General features: G+C 40.2%; 1 long non-coding RNA gene across 3 annotated transcripts in view; it reads left to right on the forward strand.

Annotated features, from left to right (window-relative positions):
* Positions 1–358: 358 nt before the first annotated feature.
* LOC127467543 (uncharacterized) overlaps positions 359–27429 on the forward strand; it is a 30102-nt gene continuing 3031 nt past the window's right edge. The window contains exons 1-5 of one of the 3 annotated variants that reach the window (XR_007903171.1): positions 359–492; positions 4635–4840; positions 13827–13895; positions 22188–22348; positions 24112–24312. This is a non-coding gene — a long non-coding RNA (uncharacterized LOC127467543). Of the gene's footprint in view, positions 493–4634; positions 4841–13826; positions 13896–14816; positions 15271–22187; positions 22349–24111; positions 24313–27429 lie in introns of those variants that run through there. The other 2 variants (XR_007903172.1, XR_007903173.1) reach the window with 2 other exon arrangements.

The raw sequence follows: 27429 nt of genomic DNA on the forward strand, positions 1-27429 counted from the left end.
ACTCCCCTCTCTTAAAGGATCCCTGCTGCTTAAAAATTCATGTTAATTCTCTCTCAGAGAAGAAGCTGTTACTGGTTATTACTTCTTACTGGTAATAGAAACTCGATTGGGCAGCTCCATAAGGAGAAAATGTATTTCCCAGCTGTTCTTTATTTATGTGCTTTCCACCAGGAAGCCTCCAGTGTTTGGGACTGATGCTTCCTGACATTAAAATGTTTCTGATACCAAATAGTGCCAAGGAAAAATTTTACGAGGTATTTTTTTTCCAAGTTTTCTATTTTGGTTCCACTTCAGAGGTCACCTTGCGGATCCCAAGCGCAGGGCTGCGGCAGGACAGCAGAGGGAGATAGTGCTCAAAGGAGGGGGGAAGGCACAGCCTTCCTCCGGGGCACCCATGGCCAGGAACAGCAGCCCAACAGCTGCCGTCCATCAGAAACAAGCGGTAATTACATTTCGATGACTTTGCTCTCCCGTGGATGAGCACTGGTGTGGGTAAGTGTCAGCACGTTGCCTCCCCTGCCCTTCCCCGTTGGCCAAGAGCAGCAGTGGCCTCCCGAAACGGGTCCCCGTAACTTTGCCGGGTGTCCTGGCAGCGATCCAGTCTCCTCGTTGGTGATTCCTCTCAGGCAGTGACCTTGCTGGGTTACAGCAGCATGCTGTACTGACTTTATTAAGGCGTGCCCTTTATTGAGGGTGTGTTTAGTGCATGTGTTGGGGCTCTAATTAAAATGCTAAAATATGGTTCCAGGAGAAAGTTTAACAGATTATTATCTTTCCTGCACAGAAGGAAGAGAGTGCTAGGACATATCTGTTTAAAGTGACTGTGCAAATGACATTTTGATGTTCCATATTTATTGTACTCTCCCCCAGTAACTTGCATATAAAGGGCTGGATTATACCAGCTTGCCCCAGGAAGAAGTCAGAGAATGAACCTGAGTCATGACCACTCTCTCTGGCCACTCAGCCTTCCCTCAACACAGAATCACACAGAATCATTTAGTTTGGGAAAGACCTCCAGGATCATTGAGCCCAACCTTTTCCCCTGGCTGGGATGCCATTTTGCTCAGGATAACATCAAAGTCTTATTCTTCCATGCTGAGCTATGTGTCAGTGTAGTGTGACTTTTAGTCCCTTCTTTTCAAGTAAGCCAGAGAAGGATCGATAACGTCTCATCTGGAATCCAAGGTCTGGTTATAATTCACCTGTCCCACTATGAGTTTCACTGAAGCATGTTGTTAGTGATGTAAGACCACCTCCTGCTCCTTCCACTGCAGTACAGGGCCCAGTTGGATTCAGGGTGGCAATTCAGCCAAAAGACATTAATTTGCAAACAGATTCCTTTAGGAAACAGCCCCAGACAGAATCTTTTAATGAACACTATATTTTTTGCCCTCTTTCTCTTCCCTGTGCCACTGGCACACCCCTCCCATCAGTGGCACAGGGTTCTTCTGCTGGGTTATTGAATTTCGTCTCCTATGAGAACAGGGGGAAAAATAAAAAATTAGTGGCACCCCTATCTCCCAGCGAGTTCATCATCATCACTAAGACATTTGTCAAAGTATCTCTGAAACGTTTTCTGACTCTTTCCGGTTTTGCATAGTTCATGAAGAATATTTTAAAATTTGAATACTGCCCTTAGCACTCAATTTGATTGTAAACTTTAAATCCTATTCCTCCAGGAGAACATTTTTTCCCCTATTTTTCTCCCAAAATGTGTGTGCAATGGCTGGAAAGAAAAATATGGAAGATGAGTTAGAAACTAGGCAGCAAGAAAGCAGCAACTAGGCATCAATAAGATACTACTCTAATAGATAAATTGCTAAATGTTGTAGTTACTTAATACTCCCCAACATTAATAAGAGCTCCAACTTCCTATGTTTCTGACATACTTTTATTAAAACTTCAGAAAGCAAATTTCTACTGGGATTTTTTGCATGTGTTTCTACAGCAGGAAAAAGCCCAGCTGACCTCTGTTTAAACATCAAATTGACTTGCAGTTAGGAAAGGTTTAGTGCTCCATTTTTTTTTTTTAAATAATGCCAGATCATTTCTGTTTGTTGAAATCTTATCTCGATATGTATGGGATTTTCTTTTAGTGGAAATATTTATTTGAAGAAGTCAGCAAGGGCATTATTGAGTGGCAGTGGAGAAGGTTGTTTTAGTGGGGCTCCTACTTTGGCTAAAAAGATTTAGATGAGGATGCTTTTCTTAACACAGGTTCTGGGAGTTCATTCAGCCCTGGATAATTATTCAATGGGACACATCTGGTTCTTACATAGTCAGCACTCCCACTGATTTCACTGGGACTGCTACTGTAGGATTCAGCCCCACATGAGCTAGAGAAGAGAGATGAAGCTGTTTTGCTGAGGCAGAGAACAATCACTGACAAAATAAATCCACTGAAGGAAGGAAAGAAATTATTACTGCAGTATTATGTTCACCTTTGGAAAACTACTCTAAGGTATTTCACAACTGCAAGTGGGAGAGGGCTTCAGGAGGAGCTAATATGCATGGGGAAGCAGAGTTCCTTGGATATTTTTGTCATTTAGTGGGTTGTTGGGTTTTTTTAAGTGTTTCTAACTAAGCAGGGATTTTTCTGCTTTATTTTCTTATTTTTGCTGGTGAGATTTGTGTCTCATTTGGTGTCTGTTGGGACAACTTTCTGCTAGGCCAGCTTTATCCAAACTAGCAGTTAAAAAAACCCCAGTGAGAAAGTACTTTAAGATTATAGAGCAGGGAATGCAAGTGAAAGCTTCTCTGATGTCAAAGGAAACAGGAAAACATGTTTGGCTCTACAGCTGGGATACTACACTTGAAGAAAAATGTGAATACAGTGTATGCTTCAGAATATCACTTTTCATTAGAAACTGTGCTTTAGAATAGAACTGAGACAACTGAAACAGGAACGGTACAGGTAAATTAAAGGTTTTTACAGATTATACCAACACTAATCTATTCATTAAAGAAAACTGTAATTGCAGGGGACAGCGGGCCCATAAGGAGTGTTTCAAGAGGACTGATAATTTTGAAGATTGCTACAGAAGAAAAGAGACAAAGAATGGTTTGGAGGAAAAATAGCTCTTAGATGGGTGAAGCGAGCATCTGATGGTGCAAGCAGTCTGGAAAGAGGAAATACAGGTTATTGCACATACTTAGGGATAAAGTAAAAGAAACTGCAGTTTATATGTTGAAGAAGCTCATGAGGGAAGAAAATACATGTGAAGACTCATAGCAGCTCGTGGTACTTACTGAGGGAGGGGGCAAGACATGGGAAGGAGGAAGAAAGATGAGTCTTGAGTGTGAGGAAAGCTGACAGTGGCCTAAAGCATACCAGGCAAAGCTAAAAGCTAGTACTGGACAGGGCTTTCAGTGAGAACTGGAGCTGCTGAGGGCAGGACGAGAAGGCAAGGATGCAAATTGTAGAACAAACCAGGGGTGAGGCCAATGGAAGGACCCAGGGGAAATGAGATAAAACGATAAAGGGACTTGGAGAAGAGAAATATCGTCTGAAAAGTCAGAAAATGTGGGAGAGCTTTAAGGAGATAGTGTCCTTAATTTTACTCCTACAGCCCTGCAGCAAGTATTGCGAAGGGGTCATACCAGAAATCTTTATTCATTGGTAATCTCTAACTGTCATAATGGCCCCTTGGAGGTTTTGGCAGACTCCAATTTAAAATAGCTCTGAGATACACTATTGTAAAAAAAAGCAGCATAGCTTCAAGAGATCTTAAAACTGCCCTAACTCAATGAGGAGTCTTCACCTGCAACTCAGGGTCTGGAGCTCAGCTTTGTATTTTGGTTTCTCCAAGCAGCTCCTGGTTTTATAACCTGTTAATCCAGTGATCCTCTTCCCTGAGCAATATCACCAGAGGTAATGCTGGAGAGATGGGGGTGAAATGGAGGGTGATTTAGTGTTTTCCTGCCAAATGCAGGGGCTCATTACATTGATAGCTTAGTAACAGTGGATGGCTATCTCACCTAAGTAGGGGGTTTGCCTTCTTAGTGTAATGGCTCTTTCTGGCCTGACCACTTATGAACATGAATCTGTAGTCCTCTAGTATCTGTGGCGTCCTTGTGCCTGCAGATTCATAGGACAGGCTGTTTTCAGAGGCTCCAAGAGGTGGATAATTCCAGCAGGAGAGTTGAATAAAAGTCCTGTTGCTTGCAGTGATGTTTGTTAGGAGGTTTTATGCATCTCAGTGGGGAGGAAGAGAACCAAATGTCGCAGGTGAAACATATCTCGAGCTCAGCTGAGTGCAGCTGTCAGCATTCTACAGGTTTGAACTCAGGCTACTGTGTGCTTCTCAGTGGTCATGTGGCAACCAGTGCTGAATGACACATGTTGGCAGATATGGTGTCATTAGGCATGACAAGAAGGGGTACTGTGTGTCTACGTTTTATGAATGTTGTGTGTCCCGCGCTCCTTGGGAAGTGAAGTCAAGTCCTCCAAGGAGCACTGATGCTATGAGTGACTTACACGTATTTATAAACTGTTCAGAGATACAGGAGGATGATGAGGTCAGTTGTGGCTTCCAGAGTGTGCCACAGTTTGGGTATACACAGATATCCACAGAGGTCAAGGTCTCAAATTAAATAGGTAATGCTCAAAGGATCCCTTTTGTCCTGTGTTCCAGGTGTACCCAAATGCTTCCACGAGCGCTGCTTCCATTGGTCAGGAGAGCTGGATATAAAGCAAAAGGAGAAAAAAGGAAGGAAACCCAGCTGGTTATGGCTATTTAGAATATGTTTGTGCATATGTGTCTCCTTTTCCAAACACTTTGTGAAGAAATAGTCTGCAACTAAAGTCACATCAACAGTCTGATTCAGAGTGCCTATTCAGGTAACTTTTACTTACCCTGGTGAAGGATTCAGTGGGATTGTGCATGTGAGTTAACAAATTCTTTATGCAAGTACAGGAAGAAAAAAAGGAGAGAAGTAGAGCTTCAGGTCCTTGCTGGTGTAAATCACATAACTCAGATGAAGTCAGTAAGAGATACCTCCTTTCACTGTTTGCAAATCTGACAATGTTTCTGAAGAACATAGGAGGTAAAAATATTAAACAAGAGAGAAACACACAAGGTTGTGGTTATGGCATGTCCCTCACTGGCAGTGTATGGACAGAAAAGAGAACTGAAATGGTAACTATTCATGAATTATGTAAATGGTGGATGTTTATTTTTCTGTTTGTTACTTCGTGAATTGACTGTGGAAGAATTCACTTTTTCTCAGCTTTTTCTTGTTTTAAATTGTTTGTCCAGTTCTTCCTGCAAATAATTCACATTTTAACTCATCTGCAAAGAGCATAGTGGAAGACTTCTTAATGGATGTGTTGGTCTTTTAGGGTCTGTGAATTGCCTTCTTTTCTTCTCTCCCATTGACTTTACAGGGATTAGATCACCAGCATGAATGATGGATGCACATCAAAAAAATTGCCATTTAATAGCCATGAGCTACACTTGCTTTTTGATTTTCATTGAAACAGATACAATTCCAGCTGGGAAATGTCAGGTTCTGAAAGGCAAAATTTTTTCCAAGAGACAAGGGCTCTGGAAGCCCTTGTCCCAGCTGAGTTCAGTGAAGTGTTAATGACACAAGGAGGGACAGAGAAATGTTTTCGTCTCCCTAAGGAAGTGGTTCTCCATAACCAGCTTTTAATGCCAGAACCTCCTTCACTACAGTCAGTGAGATCAATAGTCAATTCAAAGGTGCAGGAAAAAAATGTGTCATTGCTAGTTTTCAATCTCACTTTAATATTTGAATTTGAGCCACTTTAAATGGTCTGGGGCTGGTTTACACCCGCTGAAGTTCCAGGTAAATCAAGCAGCTGACATGGATTTGGTACATGCTCCCAAACTGGGAGCCTCTCTAAAAGCCTGGATGCAGCTGTTCACGGCACTGAAGCCTCTGCTCATAGGAGGTCAGAGCCTGCCCTTTCAACAGAAACAGCTAAACCAAGAGATTATAATAAAAGCACTGGAGGCTTCTTAGAGCCAAAAGAGGGTACTTTAAAACTGTCTAAAATTTGCAGTGTGTTCTCATCAGCCCTTCTCCCACATGGAAATTGCTGTGTCTCATTATAACATTTACAGTTCTATCTGTCTAACTGGTTGTGTCAGCAGGGAAAACACCAGGCGAGCAGGCACTGGAACGCCTTCGAATGTTGACCAGGAATAGAAACACAGACACTGGTGCCTCTGGAAAGTGATGACCCAGATACTTTTTCACCGTGTAATTATCAGTCAAACATATAAATGCAAGATTTATATCACCTGGATATGAATTCTTACAGCATTTACTGTCACAAATTGGGGTGATGTCGTAACACAAATGATGCAGTTACCAAGTACATTTTGACAAACCAGCATTTAACAAGTGAAGATTAATGAACTGTTCCAAAACTGAACTTTTATGCATGCTGTTTATACAGAAGGAGTATTAAAAAGAAAAAAAAAATGGGCTGCCAGAGTACTGATGACATACAGAATATTGAAATAAATAGCTGATGATGCAAAAAAATGCTGAGAGAGAAGTTTATTCAAGCACTGCATCATCACATGCTCATATCATTGCTTTGGAGCTGTGTCACACCTCAGCTGCCTGTACAGTCCCCACGACTGATTCTTGCCATCGTTACTCTGGGGCTGCTGGTCCTGACTCCAGTGTATATATAACATCAGGGGGAGTTGTTCTGTCATGGTAACAGGATATTAATTGAAAACAACAGGCTCTGGATGTTTAGTTGTGAAAAAAACAATACATTCACCGACCTGAGTAGTTGATAATTGCTTTCTGTAATGTCTGTCTTCAGCAGGCCTCATTCCAAGGTGCCTGATGCAGCCTAGCACTGGGAGGTGTCGCTAAAATTAATATTAAACTAATTACTTAAAAAAAACCCCAAATGAACAATCCTACATACTATAATATAGCAACAAAGCAAACCTAACACAAAACGTGAAAACTTCAACATTTATATAACATCTTTGTCCCCAAAATCTCAAACTCCTTGGTAAGTGTGGTCATTCTAAACACCCTTTGTATTTTTAGATGCTTGGTTTTCTCTGAATACTAAACTGAATACTAAACTGACAATTTTTTTCAGATTCACTACTGTGTTTGTATTGCAACAGATACTTAAAAATCACTATCTTCTGATATGTATATATTTTTATTCTCCTTCCAACACTAAAATTCCTGTACTTTGGAGGTTTATGGTTGCTGCTACTGAAAAATATTCAATATGATCTCAAAATGGCTTGGAACAGGTCGTGAGCTAGAAATCTGCAGTTAGTGAAGTAAGGATATAGTTAGTGATATAGAGTTACATAAGCAGGAATTCTCCAAGGACATTTCAATGAAGTCCTCTCTTGCTGTGGAAAGCTGCACAAGATTATTAATGATCACAAGTGGTCAGAATGTTTTGCATGGTCAGAAACAGGATAAAAATAACACTCAGCATTCTTATTTTAATGGTCTGCTAGTATGGAAGCATGCTTCGTGTTAAGAGTGCCAACTTTACTGTAATAGATCAGAAATCTATTGATCTATTGATTCTTCTACAAGCAAGTGAAGTACAGTGTCTGGGGAACAGTGCACCCCTCACGCTGAGCTTGAGAAGCAAAAGCTTATGACAGTCTTGAGTAGACTTAAAAGCAAGAACAGGAGATTTCTGAGAGGAAGCAATTGCAGTTCTCTGTAGTGACTGAAGGGTGTGTGATAAGCAGAATCTCTCCAGAATAATAAGGGAAAGCCGGAAATGGGAATCACATTCTCGTTGGTGTGGTATTTTCCTAATCACATGCTTCTAATGAAAATTATTGTGGCAGGGTCACTGAAAATCAGGTTAACCATATGGCAGGCACAGGGGTTGCTTCGTAATGCGTGGGTTTGCTAAGGATTAGAAATCTATTAGAGAACAGATTTAGAATTCCATTGAAGAAAGTAATGAACTGCATTTCAGTGGAGAGAAAGTAATCTCAGATAAGCAGAGAGCACAGTCAGTTTGACAGTGGTGAGTGCTGAAGAGGTTCAAGAGGTGAACTAAAAGTCAAGCAAAACCACTGAAGAGATAAAGTGAGGTGAAGTTCTTTTATTTGTTTATTGTGCTGTGGATTTCTTGAGGAGGAGTTCTGCAGATGAAGTGCCTGCAAGAGAAGATCTATTAAAAGCAACTCTCAAAATACTGAACAAACAGGGCTAAAGAAGCACTTAGCTAAGGAGCAGATAAAAAGTGTCAAAAATCCTTGAAATGAAAAAATTAGAAGCTAGTGAATTATGCTGTTTCTAAATGTTCAGTGAACTATTAGGAATGATATGTAAAATGACTCCACAGGATACAGAAAATCTTTAAAATCAGATGGGGGGATATTTTATATCTCCAAAGCGTGAAAGGAGATCAAGAGGGTATCCCAAACTTTCATTTTGCAAACCAGAATCTAACCCCCAAAAGCCTAGAAGAAATTTCTGCCTGGTTATAGAGTGAACTGTTAACAAATAGTGATTCTGGTTTGATTTCCTCATGTGTTTGGATATGATAGTTTCCCGTGAAACTGCATAAATATGTGTGGGGTTTTTTTTAAAACAAAGAGCAGTACCACAGAAATCAGTATGCAAACAGAGCGTTACTTCAAGATCACTGCCAGGCTGCCCTGGATTCCAGACTTCACGTGTCATGAGAATTTATTTTCTCTACATAGCATGTATATTGGGCCTAAATTAGCTGTCAGCACAGGTGGATACTTCACGAGTAGTGAATTTTTACCTTTTGTTTCTCTGTGCTATGGGAAGCACTAAACTCTACGGGAGTGGTTTGCTTTCCTCTCTGCCCACCCGTCAGCGGATAAAAAAGTGAGCCATTTCTGGGTGTGCCTTTGTTTCTACCATTTCAGAGTTCACACTGCATAAAGAAGAATATGAAAGGCCGTAATATTTTGAGATATAATTTGCTGTTTATCTTGAGTGGCATCTTATAGGATACCCTTCCATTAGTAGACCTATAAGGGGAGGCTCTGCAGAGAGCAGAGGGATATCAGACTTCTCTCTAAACCAGCCAAGAGACAGTTATTGGCTCACAAACTGTCTGACCTGGGATTCAGGGGTCTTAGGGCCAACGTTTGGCACTGATTTCTCTGTCATCTCACACAAATCATTTAATCATTGCACATGCCTGTTCTGTGTCAATTGAATGGATCTGCATTGTGGAATTTATGCACCCTGGAGGACACATGGTAAGAAAGTATTTAATCTCAGGTTACTGAGATCAGCCACCCACAGGCCTTCTTGCTTTGGTCTTTTCCCCCATCACTTTTTACAAGCAGTAGCTGATAATTTCTTATCCACTCTCAGGCTTTTTTACTGTTTTGGGATGGATGTTTTGGGCTTTTTTATTTTGGGGGTGTGTGCGTGGATTTGGTTTGTTAGTTGTTCTTTTTACCTTATATGTTGATGTATTATTTCCTTTCCATTCACTTTTAACATTAGTTCTTTAGAGGTGTCCTCTAATTGCATGGTCTGGCCCCGCTAAGCTGCAACTTAGAATCACTTTCAGCATTCAGTTTACAGCACTTGTGTATAAACAGTGCAGTGTTAAAATGAAATCTGCTTCTCCATGCTTGTGTCCTCCCACTGCAAAAGAATTCCTCTTCCATTTCCATTCCACAATCTTCCTGACTAAACAGTTTTTCTCTTCCAGCTCAACAACTCCATGCCTGTAACCTCACTCATATTCTTCCCACCTTGCATCCCCTTTTGAAACTTTCTACACCTTTACTCTTGACTTCTCTGGGCATGTTGATAGCAATTTATTCCAGTAAAAACTGTATGTACCTTTCCCCTTTGGAATGACCATTTGACCTTCCCACCCCATCCCAGATTGCCTTACAATCTTTATAAAGGTTCTGTGTCATCATCTCCCCCGATGGAGGTGCAAGTTCCTGAGTAATGCTCCTTCTCTAATCACCTCCAGTTGCCTCAATACCATCCTGTTTTGTCCTCAGTCTGTATCTATATGTTTTCCCTCCTTTACCCACTCCTTTCTCTTAGATGCTCCAGCTTTTCTCTTCGCAGTACAGTCATGCTTTGGTCTTTCCTATCTTAATAAAAATTGCTTGTGCACCCTTGGATTCATGTGCCTTTACATATTCCCTCTTTCTCCTTTTCATTTCTGTGTAATTGAAAGTGTGATTTAGAACTCTGAAGGTTTCCTTTTCCAGTTATATCTCACTTTTCTTCCCCTTTTGCTCCATCAGACCTACCCCACTGAAGTTATGAAAACCTCAGAAATGGCCAGGATTGTTACTCGGAGCTTATTTGTCTTGACACATCAATCACATTCATATTGAGTATCGAACATAGCACACCTTTCTGATGATGGCTCTCACTCTTGGCAGTGATTCCAATAAATATCTGAAATTTTGTCAGGCTTATTATCTTACCACGTTTCAAATTTTCTTTAAAATTCTTGCCCGTGAAGCCACTGGTGATCCAGGTCCCCTCTACCATGCTGACCAGCGCTCTTCCACAGTTTTCCATATGTAGATCCATGTTAACTATTAATGTCTCTCATATTGCTCTTGTGACAGCAGCTATCTTACTCTGGATCTGTGTGTAGCCCAGTCAGGTCTTGCTCCATAATTGCTGCTTTGAGTACTACAGCAATAGTAATAACATTAATAGTAGACAGAATCCTATTGACATTCAGCACTGCAATCAGCACCTTCAAAAATGGTTATAAATAGTACAGAGAAATTATTGGCAGGAAGGTCAGATGATTTCTAGGTTGTTTAAATAACAGAAAACAAAATTAAATTCCTCTTAATGAGCATGGCTTGCATCTGATTTTCTTGGATTAAAACAGATTAACCCACTAAACAGATCCTGATTCAGCTTCAGATCCTGATTCAGTTATTTCTTTTCCTGAAGCTAAAAGATGTTTAAGTCCTTTTTGTATTGATTCAGTGCTTTCTTGTCACTGTGACAAACAAGGATACAAGAAAAAGATTTGGCAAAGAAGGGGTTAGAGGGCAGGTTGCAGCCACCTGATCTGAGTGTTCAATCAGAAGGATAATCAGGTATGATGAGCTGACTCTCCTTTTTACACTAATAGAAAGGGATGTGGGCTGAACTGTTAAAAACCAAGTCTTTCAGAAGAGGACTCCCAAGAGGCAAGGATGGAAATGCGTTTTTCTCTGGTGTGTGGCCAAAGATTTTAGTGTGAATATTGGATTATGCAAGCTGTTATTTATGTCTGGCAATGAAACAATCAAGACCTCCCTTACTCTTACATTTTTCTGCTGCCCCATAAAGCCAATAACATTTGCATGTCTCTCAAAAGGTATTTAAGCCTTGCATGTATGTGCAGCATCTTCTCTATCCTTGCTTTGAAGAGCTTCACACTTCATCTAGATCCTAATTACACAGTTAAGAAAAAGTGCTATTTCTGTCGAGCCCAGTAAAACCTTTACTGAAACACTCTTCTTTAACTGTATTTCTCATGCAGCTTCTTACCTGAGCCTCACTGACTTACAAACTGGCTTTGGATGACCCCTGCTTCTTGTGCAGCCATCTCCTGATCTTCCTAGTGGTTTTCTTGTCAACAGGAGCTGTTTCTTTCCCAACTCTCAACTATTTTGCGTGTCTCAACAAGGCAATGTCGCAGACTATCTTGGCATGACAAAGTTAAAATATGATAATCTCTTTACCAAGCTTCTAATTTGCAAACCCCTGACCCAATATGTATTCGTAGAATCATTTATGTTGTGGCTGAAGTGTAGGACCAGCACTTCACCTTGTTGAACCTCATACCACCACCATAACCTCATCCTCAGCCCATGGATTCAGATCCCTATGCAGGGCCTTCCTGATGTCCAAATTGGTTTCCTCTGCAAACTGATTGAGGGTGCACTCCATCTCCTTGTCCAGATCATTGGTAAAAATATTATACAGAACTGGCCCAAGTACTGAGCCCTGGAGAACATCACTAGAGACTCACTCCCAGCTGGATTTAACTCTATTCACCACCACTTTCTGGGCCTGGCCATCTAGCTAGTTTTTTATTCATGAATTAATATTCTATGTCTCCCTATTACCTATTTGCATTTTCAGTACATATTTTTGCTTTCTGAGGTAGAGCAAACCACAACTTTAGGGATGACTGGAGCATTTGCATGGTTATTTCCAGCTTTTTTTTTTATGGCTATTACAGTGCACTGATTATCAGAACATGATGGTGAATGGATTTTTAGTAAATTAAAAACTTCTCTATAATCCCAGATCTCAGTGTGAGTGTAAGATTATGGAGATATTATCCAGGTAACAAGGGAAAAATCAAAGAGAAATTCTACCTTGAAAAGTTTCCACTGTCAAATCTCCCAAAATATATTTTCCTTGTATTTTGTTAGTCAGGTAGTCGAATTTTCCCTTTCTTGATTTTTTTTTTTTTTTGAAGCTCACCAGAGAATCACAGGGAAACTCAAAGGACTTGGTGTTGACCTCACCCAGGGGGCTGAAGTGTCCCTCCTGGCCTCTCATATCCACCTGGTTTTGCTTTCAGGAGGGGTACAGGCAGAAGACATCTTCCCTTGTAAGAAAGGACCGACACATTTGTACCCTTACAGGTGCCTTCTTCTGGTGGCCTGCAGTTCACACAAACTCTTTGCTCCCTCAGTGCAGGAAAGTTGTAGCTTTCAGCATGCTTCACTGCCAGCCAGACCCCTCCAAGAAAGACCTGGCTTTATCCATACATCCTTCAAAAATATAGGCTTTGAGCTAAATGGCAGAAGGATAGTCACAGTAGCATTAAGTTGTCACTAAAAACACCCTTGAATTTCTACAAAGCCTTTTCTGAAGAGAAGGCTGTGACTCAAGGTTTATGGTATTTCTTGGCAAGACATTTGTGAAGCCTGTAAGGTCATGTAATCACAAAGTGGTGCAAATGTGAAGGCTTGACATAAGGGAAGGTGTCATTTCCACACGTAGCATCTTGCTACTGAGACAGGACTATCTGGGGATTGTACAGTTCTTCATAAACTGAAAATGCACTTCAGTCTCTAATATCCATTGTTGGGTCTCCATCTCTAATGAACAGTCCCTTCAGGCAATATTTAATTGGGTAGTACAGTAATTTTGTGATCCAGATATAAATTCATTACAGACTGGATTGTGACTGACAAACTCATTTCACCTATGACCTAAACTGAATATGAACTCAGCTCTTCCCAGGTAGGAAGCTGATGTATAAAATTGTTTTCAACTCACTGCCAGGGGATTTAGAGTGCACATTTTTAGTGGTTTAATCTGGGATTTAAACCTGAAACCAGTTACTAGAAGAGCTGGGCAAAACCAAGATACACAGATAAAGCATTTTTTTTTTTAAAATGGGATCACTTCACAGAACTTTACTGTTACCAAAACAGTGCTTTTGATGGGACAGACAAAATGATTAATTTTTATTTTAGCATTGAAATACATGGATGTACTATTTATCAGAAATATGTTTATGTGTTATGTTCTTGACTACACATTAAAAGAACGAAAGCTAAAATAAATGTTACAGTGCTCACAACGTGTATGTTTTTGCATGTTTTGCTCTTGATTACTGATTCAGCAGTTTTAAAAGATACTTTCCATAAAATGCAATACAGATAGCCCTAAAGGCAGATGTTGGTCAACTTCTTTAAAACAAATCCCTAAAAATTTACCACAGCTGGAAAGAAAAGGAAATGGCTTTCTCAGACAGTTTAATATATTGAAATTAGGCAAAGCAAAAGTTACATTTATGTTATGCAGTTAAGAACTTTTAATAATCATTAAAATTCTCTCTTTCTTCACAGAAATGAAGGAGTCTCTAGCTTCCTGGCTGGGTGAACAAAGACCTTCCAAGAACATTTCTCTGCTCCTCTGTAAGTTTATTGTTTTAATAGATATTCCCATTGATCACTGTTTGCTTTGCATTTTTTCACTTCATATTTAAAATTGACATATATTTGAATACTTACCATTATATGGTCAGTGGAGCTATTCATTTAATAGGTCAAATAATCATTATATTTCACTGGGATGCTGGGGTTTAATTCATTTAACATTTTAATCTTCCATCAGTTTTTCTTTTAAGAGGATTTCAGTGCACATACAGGATTTGTATAAATCTGTGCAGTAAATTTATTCTTTTAACAGTTTTATTCTTTCATCAGAAATTCATTTAAATGGATTCTACTATATATCACATTCACTGCCAGTGTGGCTTTAGGTCAGGCTGTAATTGATGCAAAAGCAATGAGGTATTAAAAGAGAAAGGAAATATCTGAAATTGGAAAGGGTTCAAAAAGCATGCCATTGTAAGGCCATGACATTCCTTGGATATGATGGGGGATGGACCACTCATAAACCATTTTGGTCTAAAGCCTGGTATAGTTGCTGATCTTTGCTAAAGTCAGATTCTGTGCTAAGAGGGCAGTTGCTTGAAGGGGCACATCAACCCAAGAATCACCTATCAGGGTATAAATATGGTCCCCTCTGTAGTGTTAAGTCTAGAAGTATCAAAACAGAAAAAATTGAAGAAAATGCCACCTTCTTCTTCTTCAGTTTGTTCATGCAATGCGTTTGACATATTCAGGGTTTAGGGTTTCTTTTTTTGGGATCATGTAGGCTGCCCTGTTGGTATGGGGTGCACAGAGCAGCAACTGTAATACATGCCTTTTCCCAAGCTTTGAGGTAGGTTGGTAATCACAAATACATGCAGCATATGGGTAGACTTTTAAAAACATCAAACAAAATTAATTTGACTGTGACACTTAGTTGAGATGTTACACTTGGATCTACAGGGTGTGAGTTCATATCTCGATGCAGATCCAGCCCCACAGCTGTCTATGGGTAACCTTGCTGACAAAAGCTTTTTGGTCGTGGATGTGGGGAATCCAAAGGCAATCCAAAATGCATCTGGCTATATGATACCTCCAGTGCCATTAACTACAGGAGCTCATGGAACTTTACTCCTCTGGAAACCAAGGGCTCAGGATAAATGGGGTAACCTATGGACTTCTGATAGTACTGGTGCATTCAAACAGCCAGCTTGCACAGCCCCTAAGTAAACAGAAGAATAAAACACTGTTTTAAAACTGACAATGCACAGGAAAAAATTGCAAAACATCTGAGGAAAATTAAGATAGTCTGAGAAATATACTGAGGGGTAGAGTCTGTAATATTTATGCGTGTGTGTAAGAAAGACTACGTGTCTTTATCCAGTTAAATAATGTCGATAATTTTATTGGAAAAAAATCAAATAAAAAATAAATTGTAACATCTCTAATTTTAAAGAAAAAACATAAACGTGGATCCTTTGTTTTTATTTTAAATGTGTGGCCCTTTTATCTTAGTTAATTTTGAAATTGTTCTTTTGCAAGAATAGCCAAAAGTTGGAAGGAAGTTTGGAATATAACATTTAAGCACTGATGAGAAATGTTTGATTAGATCAATGAAGAGAAATATAATGAAGGGTCTGTTGAACATGTACCGTGCTTCTGATTTTAATTCAGCAAATAACTAGCTGCAAAAATCAATGATTTACATGTAAAACTAAAATGCAGTCTTACTCAGAAATTACAGTAGTAGCACATAATTGTCTTTTTTTTTTCATGGTGACCTTTTAAATGGTATTGTGTAATTATTTCTTTTGTAATAACTTTTTAGTTTCAAACATGTCTTGGGGACCCAGGCTATGGCTCAGAGCACAACTCATTTTAGGCTTATGGTTAAAAGTACAGTGAAGATAAGGTTTAGTATTAGGAGAGGCACAATGCCTAAATCTCCAGCTGAAAGAGGGTTGGCAAGACGAGCAATATCCTGCAGAACAATTTCTCTGCTGACAGTTTTTTTTATCTGGATGATGGCTTCTGAGTGTGGGCCAAGACTCAGCCCATCCTGGTGGTTGGGGTTAGGGTTAGGAGAGAGACAGTTTGCACTTTCTTCAGTCAACCTGATAATCAGTTTTTCATTTTTTTTCTCTAAGAGAGGTCTGTGTTTATAGGATATCCTTCCATCACATTTGAAGTTACACCCTTAGACTGATGTGATGGCTTTGTATGCTAGGGACCTAGTTCCTTCGACTTGCTGCAGTGAATTTACTTTTGACAACCAAGAAATTTGATTTTTATAATGATGCATAAATCATAGGAAAGGGTTGTCTATAATGGACTTCAGCAGAGTTAGGAGCAAGAGTGCAGTAGTTCATACCGAAAGGATTTTAAAATAGCTGCACAGTAGAGGACATACTCTTCATGGAGAAGGAGAATTTAGAGAAATTTGGGACAGGTAGGTAATAATTACACAACTTGGAGGTTTAAAAACTGCTGTTGTCTTGTTGTGGTCCATTGTGGTTCTGGGGTGGCACTTGGTTTGATATATAGAAATGCCATCGAGCCAGGAAGCTGGCCGAGAACAGAAAGATGGGGTGAAGTGCAGCATGCCCGAAACAGCTGCAGTACACTGCGCTGAATGTTTGTTAAATTGAATTATACCTTTAAATTAATTCAATTGAATGTGAGATGAATGAATTATAAATCATTCCTGGTGAGGCTATAAATATGGCTTGATAGAACCTACCACCACAAATAGGAAAAGCCTACAGTAATGTATTTGCATGTTTACATATCACTCCCCTGTGGTGGATTAGCAAGCAGAAAGAAGTCTAAAACCACAGGGGGAAGGTTTAAATAGGATGATGCAGACATTAGTGAATGATTAACTGTAATTTCACAAAGGTGGAGGGTAAGCCGTTCATTTTGCAGAATCTCACAAATGTGTTTTGAACGATTAACTAAATTTGCTTGGCAAAAGTTTAATTAAGGCTGCCACTGATTAACCACAATTGTTTAACTCAGGGTATAGGCTGGCTGCACACACTGTGTGGAGAGCACACCATTAACCGACACGAAGGTGTTCAAGGGCTCTTGGGAGTGTCTGTGCTGGCTACCCCTCTGACATCCCATCTCTGAAGAACAGAGGGAGTTACTCAGAGAACATTACACAGTTCTCCTGGAAGCCCTCTGGTAGCCTCTGACAGACTCTCCTTAATAGAGTGCCTACACATATCCAGTGTGTGTTCGCAGCCAGCGCCGGGGGCCAGTGCGTGAGTGAAGAGGGTCAGATCCCTGTCCCCCTCGCTGCAGTGATGGATGCTGCCTTCAACACTCCTGGCATTTCTACAAAGCTGCAGAAACAGACTGGGTCTTGTGTCTGCAAGTGAGCTCAAGGCAGGGAATGAACGGAGCTCTCTTGTCTTCTCCTTTGCTCCTGCTTCCTCCAACACCCCCGCCCTCCCCTTCCTACTTGTTGCTCTTGTTCATTATGAGCCTCAAAGTAATCTGTCCCTGGCTGGTTACAGCAATATTTTCAAATGCTGATTACTGTCTTTTATGGGCAGTACTATTTTGGCACAATTGGACACACTCATGAGAACAAGTGACAACTGTGTCATTTAATTGCTTTTTTTTTTCCTTGTCAGAAGGAGAAAAAAATACTAGTACTCTTCATAATAACTTATGACTAGAGCTGATTAGGAAATAAGTATTTCCTGGAAAGCACTTTGAGAGGAAGCACAAATTTTCCTTTAAAAAAAGAACAAAGAATTCTTTTCATAGGTTTATCACAACCTTCTTACCTGTCTTTTTACTCCACTGTTAAACATTCTCCCAGCTTTTCATGTCATAGATTCTGGTTTCACAATGAGGCTCTGGTTGTCTTTACCCCAAGCTCCAGTGAAGAGGTGTTGATAGTCACATAATGGCAGACCAGGAGAATCTCTCTGATGGCTACTGAGTGCACCTCTTCCTTCTAAACAGCTCCATGAATGTTATTATAAAATGAGTTGGAAAAATGGTACATTTTCGTGGTTGATGTAGTGATGTGTAGTTAAATGCTGTTTATTATTAATGTTCTTTATGATTAAGAAGACCTCTGCAATCTAGGCAGGATTTCTGTGGCTTCCCAAGACTTGACAAAGATGTCTTACAGAAGCAGATCCTCCTGTAACTGCATCCTCTCTGATTTTATGCCTAAATCATGCAGTTTACTAGTGTTCCATCCATTGGTTTGGTGTTCCTCAATATACCTTGAATGCTTGATATTTTGGAGATACTTAGTATTTTATTTATATCTCTCCTATATTGTGATGTTTGCAGAGTCATAGTGTTATTCAAGCAGTAATTTTGCATGTTTCAGAAATTCCAGCATTACTTCATTAGCAGTTTCTATGAATGCTCAGTTCCAAAAATATCCGTTACCTTGTTTAGAGTGATTTTCAAGCTAACACACAAATTCACTAAAAGGCAAACTCATTTTATTATTCTGTTGAGAAAGCCATGTGTTGCTCTATATTTGCACCCAAGGCCTAAATTTAATTTCTAATATACCAAGTATGATATTTCTATTCTTCTATTAGCAACTTTAAAAAACTAGCTAATGTTTAGCCTACTCGCTTTCTGCTTGTATACCTCTAAATCATTATTTCATACAGCAGTACAAGAAACAACACGCAGTCATGTATTATCATATACACAAAAAGTTTAAAAAAAAAAAAAAGGATGGGAAACCATGAATCATCTTTGGATCAGGTTATTAAGAGAGTTCATATCAATCTGCTTCCATGCTTTATTTGTCCTTTGAATATTCATAAATAATTAGCTTATCTTCTTCTATCAGTGTCCAAAATAAAGGACTAATGATGTCAGGATGGCTTGCTTTGACATTTATGAAATATGCTATGATCTACCTGTAACTGATTGTAGGGCTTGCTGGAAGAGCATATTTTTAGATTGCTTCATTTTCTGTTATCAGAAAATCTGTCAGCCTTAGCTGGAAGGCTTTAGCAGTTCCCCTACTTCAAGGAGGCCTCTACGTGTCGTGCCCTTGAGAAGCATCTGTTGTTTAATGTTGTGAACCGATGTTCAGGTTAAACTGCAGAAGATTATCCAGGTCCTCCACCTTTTTTTTTGTTCCCCCTCCTGTTCTTCTGAGCCCCCAGGGGCACACAGGGAGCTAAATGATGTCTCTGGGACAGACATCACAGCCTGTCATCTGAGTTCCCAAGGAGGGCCTTGGGACCGGGGTGAGGAGAGAAGCAGAGGGAAAGCCGGTTGTTGCCAGCAACCCCCTATTCTCTGACCTTCTCAGGCTCAAGGTAACCCATTCCCTTGCCTCTTGAGGCATCAGCTTTGAAGTGAGCTTTCCTTCCCTCCCAGAGGCAGGGTTTAGACCCCTCCCTGCTTCTCCTACATGATCCCTTGGATTACTGTCTTTATTGATAACATCACGCCAGGTCCCCAAAGGACAACGTGAATGCCTTATATTCAGGTATTTCTGGTTTTCAGGAGCTTTATGAAACTTTCATCTTTACAGTAGCATAGTTGTGCCACTTCAGTATTCTTTCAATAGTATGCAACTACAGTTGAGCCAGAATGGGTACTTTTTCATTTTTCATCGTTACCAAGCTGCCTTCAACTCCATGTGTCACTTCTCCCACTTGTGAGCACAAATCCAGGCTTGCCAAATCCAGGCTTGCCCACTGAAGTGCACTTTGCTCACCACCCACCCTACACCAGACCGAAAGGGCAGAATCCTGTGGGTCGGGTGATGAAGATGAGACCCTGTTCCTTTGCAATCCCAGCAGCAAAGAACTAAAGAACATTTGGCAAAGAACTAAAGAAAACAAAATGAACAGGAGGAGTTTTTTATTGGCATACACTGTGTGAAGCAGCTCTGTTTCAATGTGAGCTGGCTACCTTCTACCCCCAGAAAAATCCACAGACCCTTTTCTCCACCCTGAATTCAGGAGGTTCAGCTCAGATTTGACAACTTGGAAGTCTTAGAAGCAATTGACAGGTCTCAAGAGAAAGTGCTGGATTGCCCTAATCCGGTTGTGAGGTGACAGATGTTTGCAAAGCTGGGTTTAGGTCACCAGGTGGGATTGCCTCTATTCTTCAGGTTAGTCCCAGGACATAGGATAAGTAGTAAGATGTTGTTTTGAAAGTCAAAGTAACAAGGGGTTACAGAGAAACTCTTTCTCCATCAGAGTGTTTTGATGATTTGTGGCTGTCGGCTTTAGATGCTGCACTGTGGCTGCAGATTCTTCAAAGTATCTGCTGCTTCCTGCAAGTATAATCTCAATTTTGTGAAGGTTTAACATGAACCAGCTGTTCCACAACCATATGGTGACCTGAGCAAGACACTGGACTGTCTGGATTTCAGTAGTTTTACTGAATGTAGGTTTTTATTTTGATACAGAAAAATGCAAGACGGAGAAGTTTATTAAATCTCTCTCTCTGCATTCACTTTTATTCTTGGAGCAGCTGCTTATGCTCAGCCTCCGAACTGAGTGAGTCAATTTACTCCAATAGATACTAAATCAGTCCCTTTATCCTTAATAGTTAGACAGCAGCAAAAGATGCATCTAATAAAATGTAGAGAAATCCAACACAAAACTTAAGCTTCCCTCACAGAGAAAGAAATAAGCCCTAACTGTGACTGAGCAGGCTAATGGCAAAACTGCACCAAGTAAAATCATTCTGCAAAATGAAAGCAGGATCAAATTCATTAGGCACAGGCAATAACATATTTAAGGTGCAATAAAAAGAGTGCCTCAAGCCATATTTGTCAGCAACTATTCCTGCATAAAGAATGTCTTATAATTAACAAAAGATTACAATTGAGCTAAATCTTAACACTTTGCATTGCAGATTTTCTATAAGCGAAGTGATTTGTCTGGCTTAACTCTGTATTCCAAGTAACCTTGCAAAAAGGTCTACTTCACTGAAAACTACCATCCATCTCTTAAATTCAACAGTTTTATCTGACCTGGCTCCCTTAAACATTTTATTTTTTTTTTACAAAGATTAAAAAATACACTGTGGAGTAAAATTATCTCAGCTTTGAAAATATGAAATTGCATCTGAAGCAGTGCTTCAGTATGTAGTAATTTACTGTGGTAGCTCTAAAGCACAGATGGGAGCGTATAGAAAGAGGATTAAGCTGCTTTCCATATCCTAAACTTTATCAGGGATAACACAGAAAACTGTGTCATTCATTACTACCTAGGGAGTTCTTAAGTGTTAACAATTTATCCAGCTGATACATTAGAAAAGCTAGGAAGTATTTTTTTTTTTTCATTAGCAATAACAGACTGCAACTAAAATGAAAGTCAAAGTTGCTTTGCAAGAGTTTTATTCACATGCCAAACAGAGGAAATTAATTGCTTCACATGGAAATATTGATCACTGTACATCTAAGCCAAAATCTAAGTGCATGGACTCAAGAAATGCACTGCTGAAAAATCTATTATCCTGAGCCTTTAGTTTTAAAAAGGTTCTTTTTGTTATATTAAAAATAAAGAATAATGAGACACTGTTTGTGATACTTCATGTCATGCAAGGTTTGTTTTCATAAAACAAGCTTCACATCACAAAACCAAAATGGTTTGGGATTAAGATCAGAACCTATTAAAATCAGAAGAAATACCCTCATTAACATTTAGCAGACTTTGGATCAGACCTATCCAAAGATTCAGCTGATAATACCAATACATGCAAGAGATTACAACCAAAGTCTTGTTATCCCTTGTAATTATATCCCTCTCATGTTTGTTTTCACTTGGATGCTTTGGCAATTTTTCTAGACACTTCTGTTTAAGCTATGCTCTTGGATTTATCTGAGCTTTAGGACTGCATTAGTATTTCAAAGATTTCTGAGTTTCTACAAATCCAGAGTTGCAATCCTCAAGTGGCAAGTATGCTGTGGTTTTCAGTAAAGATGACATTATGGAGTTCTTCTGTAAAAACCCATTGATATAACATGGATTTTCATAAGAAAGAGAAAAGCATATTTATACTTGCAGGTTTTCTAGATTTTATTGTAAAATTGTTTATGGAATCCACTGTTTATATATACACATAGAGTTCTCTGCCTCAAGCGTATACATTTCATCCTGAAAGTGGTAAGTTGATTAAAAAAATTTCCTTAGGATTTCTCTGTCAGATTCAGTAGGACCTCTGCATGAAGGCCTGCACCTCTCAGACAGCTGCCCTGAAACTCTCTGTTACATGGTATTTTTGTCCCAGTTTCCACTGCAAATGTTTGCTACAGATCCTGTTTCTCATCTCCTAGCTTTTGTTCTATTCATCTCTGCTCCCAATGGCTTTTTGTAGGCTGAACTCTATTTTATCTTCTGCTGCTATGATTAATACACAATCAACGGGTAACATGCGAGTGTAGGACACCTTTTGAAAATGGAAAAACATTTCTGGAGTACTTAAGACCCCATGAGCAGACATACTACTTAGTGAACTGAGATGTTTGGACAAGAATGGTGAGTATCCCATCTCCAACAGTGACTGAAATTGTTATTAGTCATATTCAGAAATATAATTCCAGCCCTCATATCAGGTTTTTTTCTTATTGGCTATCTAATCCCTTAATAATATATTATGCCTTGCTTGCTGCATGTGAGATAAATAACATGTAATCTTTAAGTAAGCATAAACTGACACCCAGCAAAGCAATGGCTGTGGCTGACACCACTTGTAGCAGTTTCCAGTTCTGGGCTAGGACATGCACATACACATTTACCCTCTCCTATTCACTTTTCACACAGTGCCATTGTTTTCTCTCAGCTGAGATTCCCCTGTATCCACTCAATCCAATCAGCTTTTTCCAGCAGAGCACTGTTGACAAAACCAGCTGAGTTCCCTGTGGTTACTGCTACACACAGTAGCTCAGTACTCAAATCTACAACTCTGGTGTGCGGTTCAAATTTCTGTCTTCTGCAGACTTCTTACCTAAGCACCCATAGCCAGTCCTCCAAAACATCTTATTTTACTTGCTGCAAGAGTTTTAATTTCTGCTCCAGTGAACTAAATTAATATTTAGTGTTTATTGGAGCTGGGACTGGGGAATCCTATGGTATCCTCTGTCAAGTGACTGCTCTAGCAACCAGGCCAAGGAGTCACATGCAAACACATGCACACACATACACACGTCTCCTGAGCTCAACTGATACATAATTAATTTGTATAAAGCAGAACAGCTGATTCTAGGTTCTGAAGAAGGAGAAAGTCTCCTACCTGGTGGTTGGAGAAATCAGATAGAAGAGAAGAACTGAAAACAAAAAGAAAATTTGAACCCTAGTGAGAAAGGGCACTGCAGTCGCTGGGCTGTGACTGGTGGGCTGCCAGGTAAGAGGCAGCAGGAGGGCCAAGTCCTGTCCACTCCTCTACCCTTATTCCTTGGGTAAGTTTGCTCTGAGGAAAGCTAGCAGATTAATCACAGAGGTAACATAGGAACGAGTGCATAAATTATAGATCCTGATTTAGCTTAAATGTAGGGTAGCTGTCTAGCTGCTCTAGCTGCTAAATATTGCCAAGAATTCTACAGTATCTGAATTTCTTCACAGACAGACTTTACATTTCTAAGTATCATTAAGCATCTTAAGAGTGAGGAAGTAACTGAAACTACACATTTGAAAATCAGTGTTTTGGCTTTAGACACCCCATCATCAGTAACTGGTAGAATGATGTGTATATGATTATGCTTTTTAGTGATACAGACAGTAAGCTCAGCTGTATGCTAACATTGGTATAGTCCCACATTCCTTGTCACAGGGATGCTGAAGGGATAACTGTGCTAAAGATTGTTAAGTTTCAGATCTGATAACAATGGTACCATGTGAGGCCAGCAGAGCCATTTTGAAGTCCCACCTACACACAATACTGGGTAAAACTGCTTCTAGAAGTTTATAGCACTAAACCAATACATGTGTGATTCACTAAGCTATTCCTGATGGATATTTGGAGTTTATTCATGAACATTATTTTCTGCATACAGCAGTGGTTTTTTTTCTGTGTTATTAGGGTAACATGGTTTTGAACTACATGTGGATTCAATAGAGTTAGAGTAAATCTTGGCTGATCCATGGTTATCCAGGATAAAAAACCCAGTCATCTATTCCACTGAATCCTACTTTGAAGAATTTGAGTGAAATAAGAGCAGGGGGAGTCACAGGAGGATGGGTCACTCTTTGATGTAAAAGTCTTTGAACTGTAACTGTGTCTGTTGTCTGTACCCTTTTTGCAGATTGCTGGATGCCAGTCTTCTTCAAGAACTGTCCTGATTGTTCCTTGTTCTCATAAATAAAAAGAAGTCAGGCTATCTGGGTAGGAGTTCTTATTCAAATACAGAAATAATGCTTTGCAGTTTCCTCTGGCTCCCCTCTCAATCCATCTATAATTCATTAGGATGATATTAATTGTGCTGTTGAAAGACTCTGTTCTACTTAAAGTAGAACAAAGTTGAAATTTCCTCAACAGCAGGATTTTTGGTTTTGTTGTTTTAGGGATTTGTTTGGTTGGTTTCTCTCTCTTTTTTTCTTTTTTTTTTTTTTTTTTTTAATGTATGTTCCAGCTTTCAGGTTATCCATCATAGACTTTTGGTCAGTTGCCTGAGGTAATCATGTTCTGCTAAATCAGGGCAGGGGGGCAAGAAAGGTTACCTACTCAACCTTTAATAAAGTCTCTGGAACTCCCAACTCCAAGCATCTTGTTTAACTAGGATGGATTTAGATGAGTGATAATATCCAGTTACTAGCTCTGAGAAAATTTGGCCATCTGAGGTACCATGAGGACTCAGCTACAGCAAGCAAGGCTGTTCTCCACAGAAATGAACATGTGCTGGTGTGCTGCCAAGATTATTCTAGGGCTGCAGATGGCATCTACAGTTCCCACTGTATAAGCCTGGGATTAATGTGACTGGTGCAGACAGTGTGTAGCTGATGCAATTTTTTTACTGGGATGTGATAATCAAATTTAATTTTTCTTTTCCCTAAATACTTTAGAACACACTGATGCGCCACGTGTTGTTCCTACAACTTGTCCTGACAGCAGTGTACTGACTTCTTCCCTTTAACATCAGCCTCTTTTGTATATTTGATTACCTTAATAAAAGGCAGTAATAGTGGGTACAGACGGGTCATATTTTGCAGTTACATAAAGGCAGGAGTTGCAACAGGGCACAAGAACTGCCTTTTCTTTACAGGGGCCCTAAAAGGCAAATACAGTTTGTCTCTCACATGGCATAGTATGTTTGTAGAAGTAATGGAAAGTGCTATAACACATGGAGAGGCAGTAAGACAGTGTAGCAGGGTCATGGATAGTCAAAAACGAGGACACTCCGAGCTGGAGGCTCTGCAGTCACATGCACAGGGATGTAAACAGCTCAAATTGCTGTATCCTTGCCTCCAAAAAACAACACTGTTGTAAAGATTAGCGACAGGGGGGTAACTGCTTGGTGACACTGGATGAGCTGGCACAACCCAGATGAGAAATATGAAGCTTTGCTGGTATCTACCTGCTAAGGGTCTACCCAGAGTAACTTCAAAGACTATAAATGGCGTGTCCAAACAGTGTGGAGCTGTTAAGCTACGAAAAACAGCAAGGTGGAGAGAAGTGCTCTCTGTTGCCGCATCTATTTCTTGCTGAAACATGAAATATGTTATGTGATTGATTCCAGTTCATGATTCTATTTGCAGGCCCTAAGTGTTTAGACCATTGTCTTTTAAGCGAGTTTCGTATTTCCTGGGTGCATTGCTGCTCACACTTCAGAAGTGGTCTAGAATATTAGAATCTCATTGTATTTTACTAAGTAGAGATCGAAACCTAAGTTTGCAGAGTGTTAGAGAAAAGCTTTATTTGACACAGCAGCAACTGTATAGTCTTTAACGTATAACTGACATGGATCACTGGTCTTCTCAGGTTGTATGAAAGAATTGCCTTTTTTTTAATCAGAAAGATGGTTTTAACAAGCTCTTGAATCTAATTTAGAATTAGTGTGGTCAAAATGTGGTGCTTGTGCAGCAGAATTTATTTGGAATGATTTGTAAAAGAAGAGGCTGCAGGCAGCAGGTACATATCTAAATCAGCTAAGGACCCATGAGATATATGAAAACTGAATGGGGAATTTCTGAGTTCCTAATTTTGATTTTGTAAAAGGTGAGTCACAACAAACCTGATAAGAAAATTAAAACATGAGCCAGGAGCTAAAAAATGTAATTGTTAGGCTTTATTTTTATTATTCTAGGTACTACTGCAGCATCACTGTTTGCCAGTGAGTCACTCCTGATTTGTTTGAGAGTGAGAGCATACACAGGGCCAAAGAGTGTCAGGGTAGATTCCTGAGGACAAAAGCATATTTTTAATCTGATATTGTGACTATAAATATAGGCAGATGCAAATCAGAACTGGCTGGCTAGGAACCAGAACCAGAAAGCTGCAAAAAAGTTGATGGTATGGACAAAATAGTACATTCTGCTCAGAGGCTGTTCCTCAAGGTGCAGGGGTGGGAGGGGTGTGCTGTGAGAGCCAGTTGGCTCTTTCTGTTTCACTTGGAGTGTGGTGCTGTCAGCAGCCGTCTGACATCTGAGTATCTCCTGGAGGTAAGGAGCTGCTTGGGAATGGGACTACGTGCCTATGGCCACAGGAAGTGGGTACAAGTTAGGGTTGTCCTAGAATCATAGAATCACACAGTGGTTTGAGTTGGAAGGGACCTTAAAGATCATCTCATTCCAACACCCCTCCATGGGCAGGGAGACCTTCCACTAGACCAGGTTGCTCAGAGCCCCATCCAATGCTGAACACTTCCAGGGATGGAGCATCCACGACTTCCCTGGGCAAACTGTTCCATGGTCTTGCCATGCTCACAATAAAGAATTTCTTTGCAATATCTAATCTAAACCTATCCTTTTTCAGTTTAACACCGTTCCCCCTTGTCCTACCACTCCATACTCTTGGAAAAAGTCCCTCTCTGGCTTTCTTGTTGACCCCTTTACGCACAGGGAGGCTGCTATGAGGTCTCCTTGGAGCCCTCTCTTTTCTAGGCTGAACAACCAAGGTATTCCAACCCTCTGATCACTGTGGCATCATCCTCTGGACTCACTCCTTTTTATGTTCATACTTTTTATTTTGGGGACCCCAGAGCTGGAGGCAGAGCAGGTAGGGTCTGAGCAGAACAGAGGGGCAGAATCCCCTCCCTCACCTGCTGCCCACATTGCTTTGGATGCAGCCCAGGATATGTTTGGCTTTCTGGGCTCCCAGTGGACATGGCCAGGTCATGTCCAGCCTCTCACCCACCAGCACCCACAAGACCTTCTCCTCAGGGCTGCTCTCAATCCATTCTCCACCCAGCCTGTCTTTGTGCTTGGGATTGCCCTGACCCAGGTGCAAGGACTTTGCACTTGGCCTTGCTGAACTTTGTGAGGTTCACACAGACCCACCTCTCAAGCCTGTCAAGGTCCCTCTGGATGGCATCCCTTCGCACCAGTGTGTCCACTGCTCCACACAGCTTGGTGTTGTCAGCAAATTTGGTGAGAGTGAATTCAATTCCACTGTCCTGTCACTGACA

Source organism: Manacus candei, unplaced genomic scaffold (assembly GCF_025592945.1).
Source record: "Manacus candei isolate 608988 ecotype Guabito, Panama unplaced genomic scaffold, ASM2559294v1 h1tg000014l, whole genome shotgun sequence".
Taxonomy (NCBI): Eukaryota; Metazoa; Chordata; class Aves; order Passeriformes; family Pipridae; genus Manacus; species Manacus candei.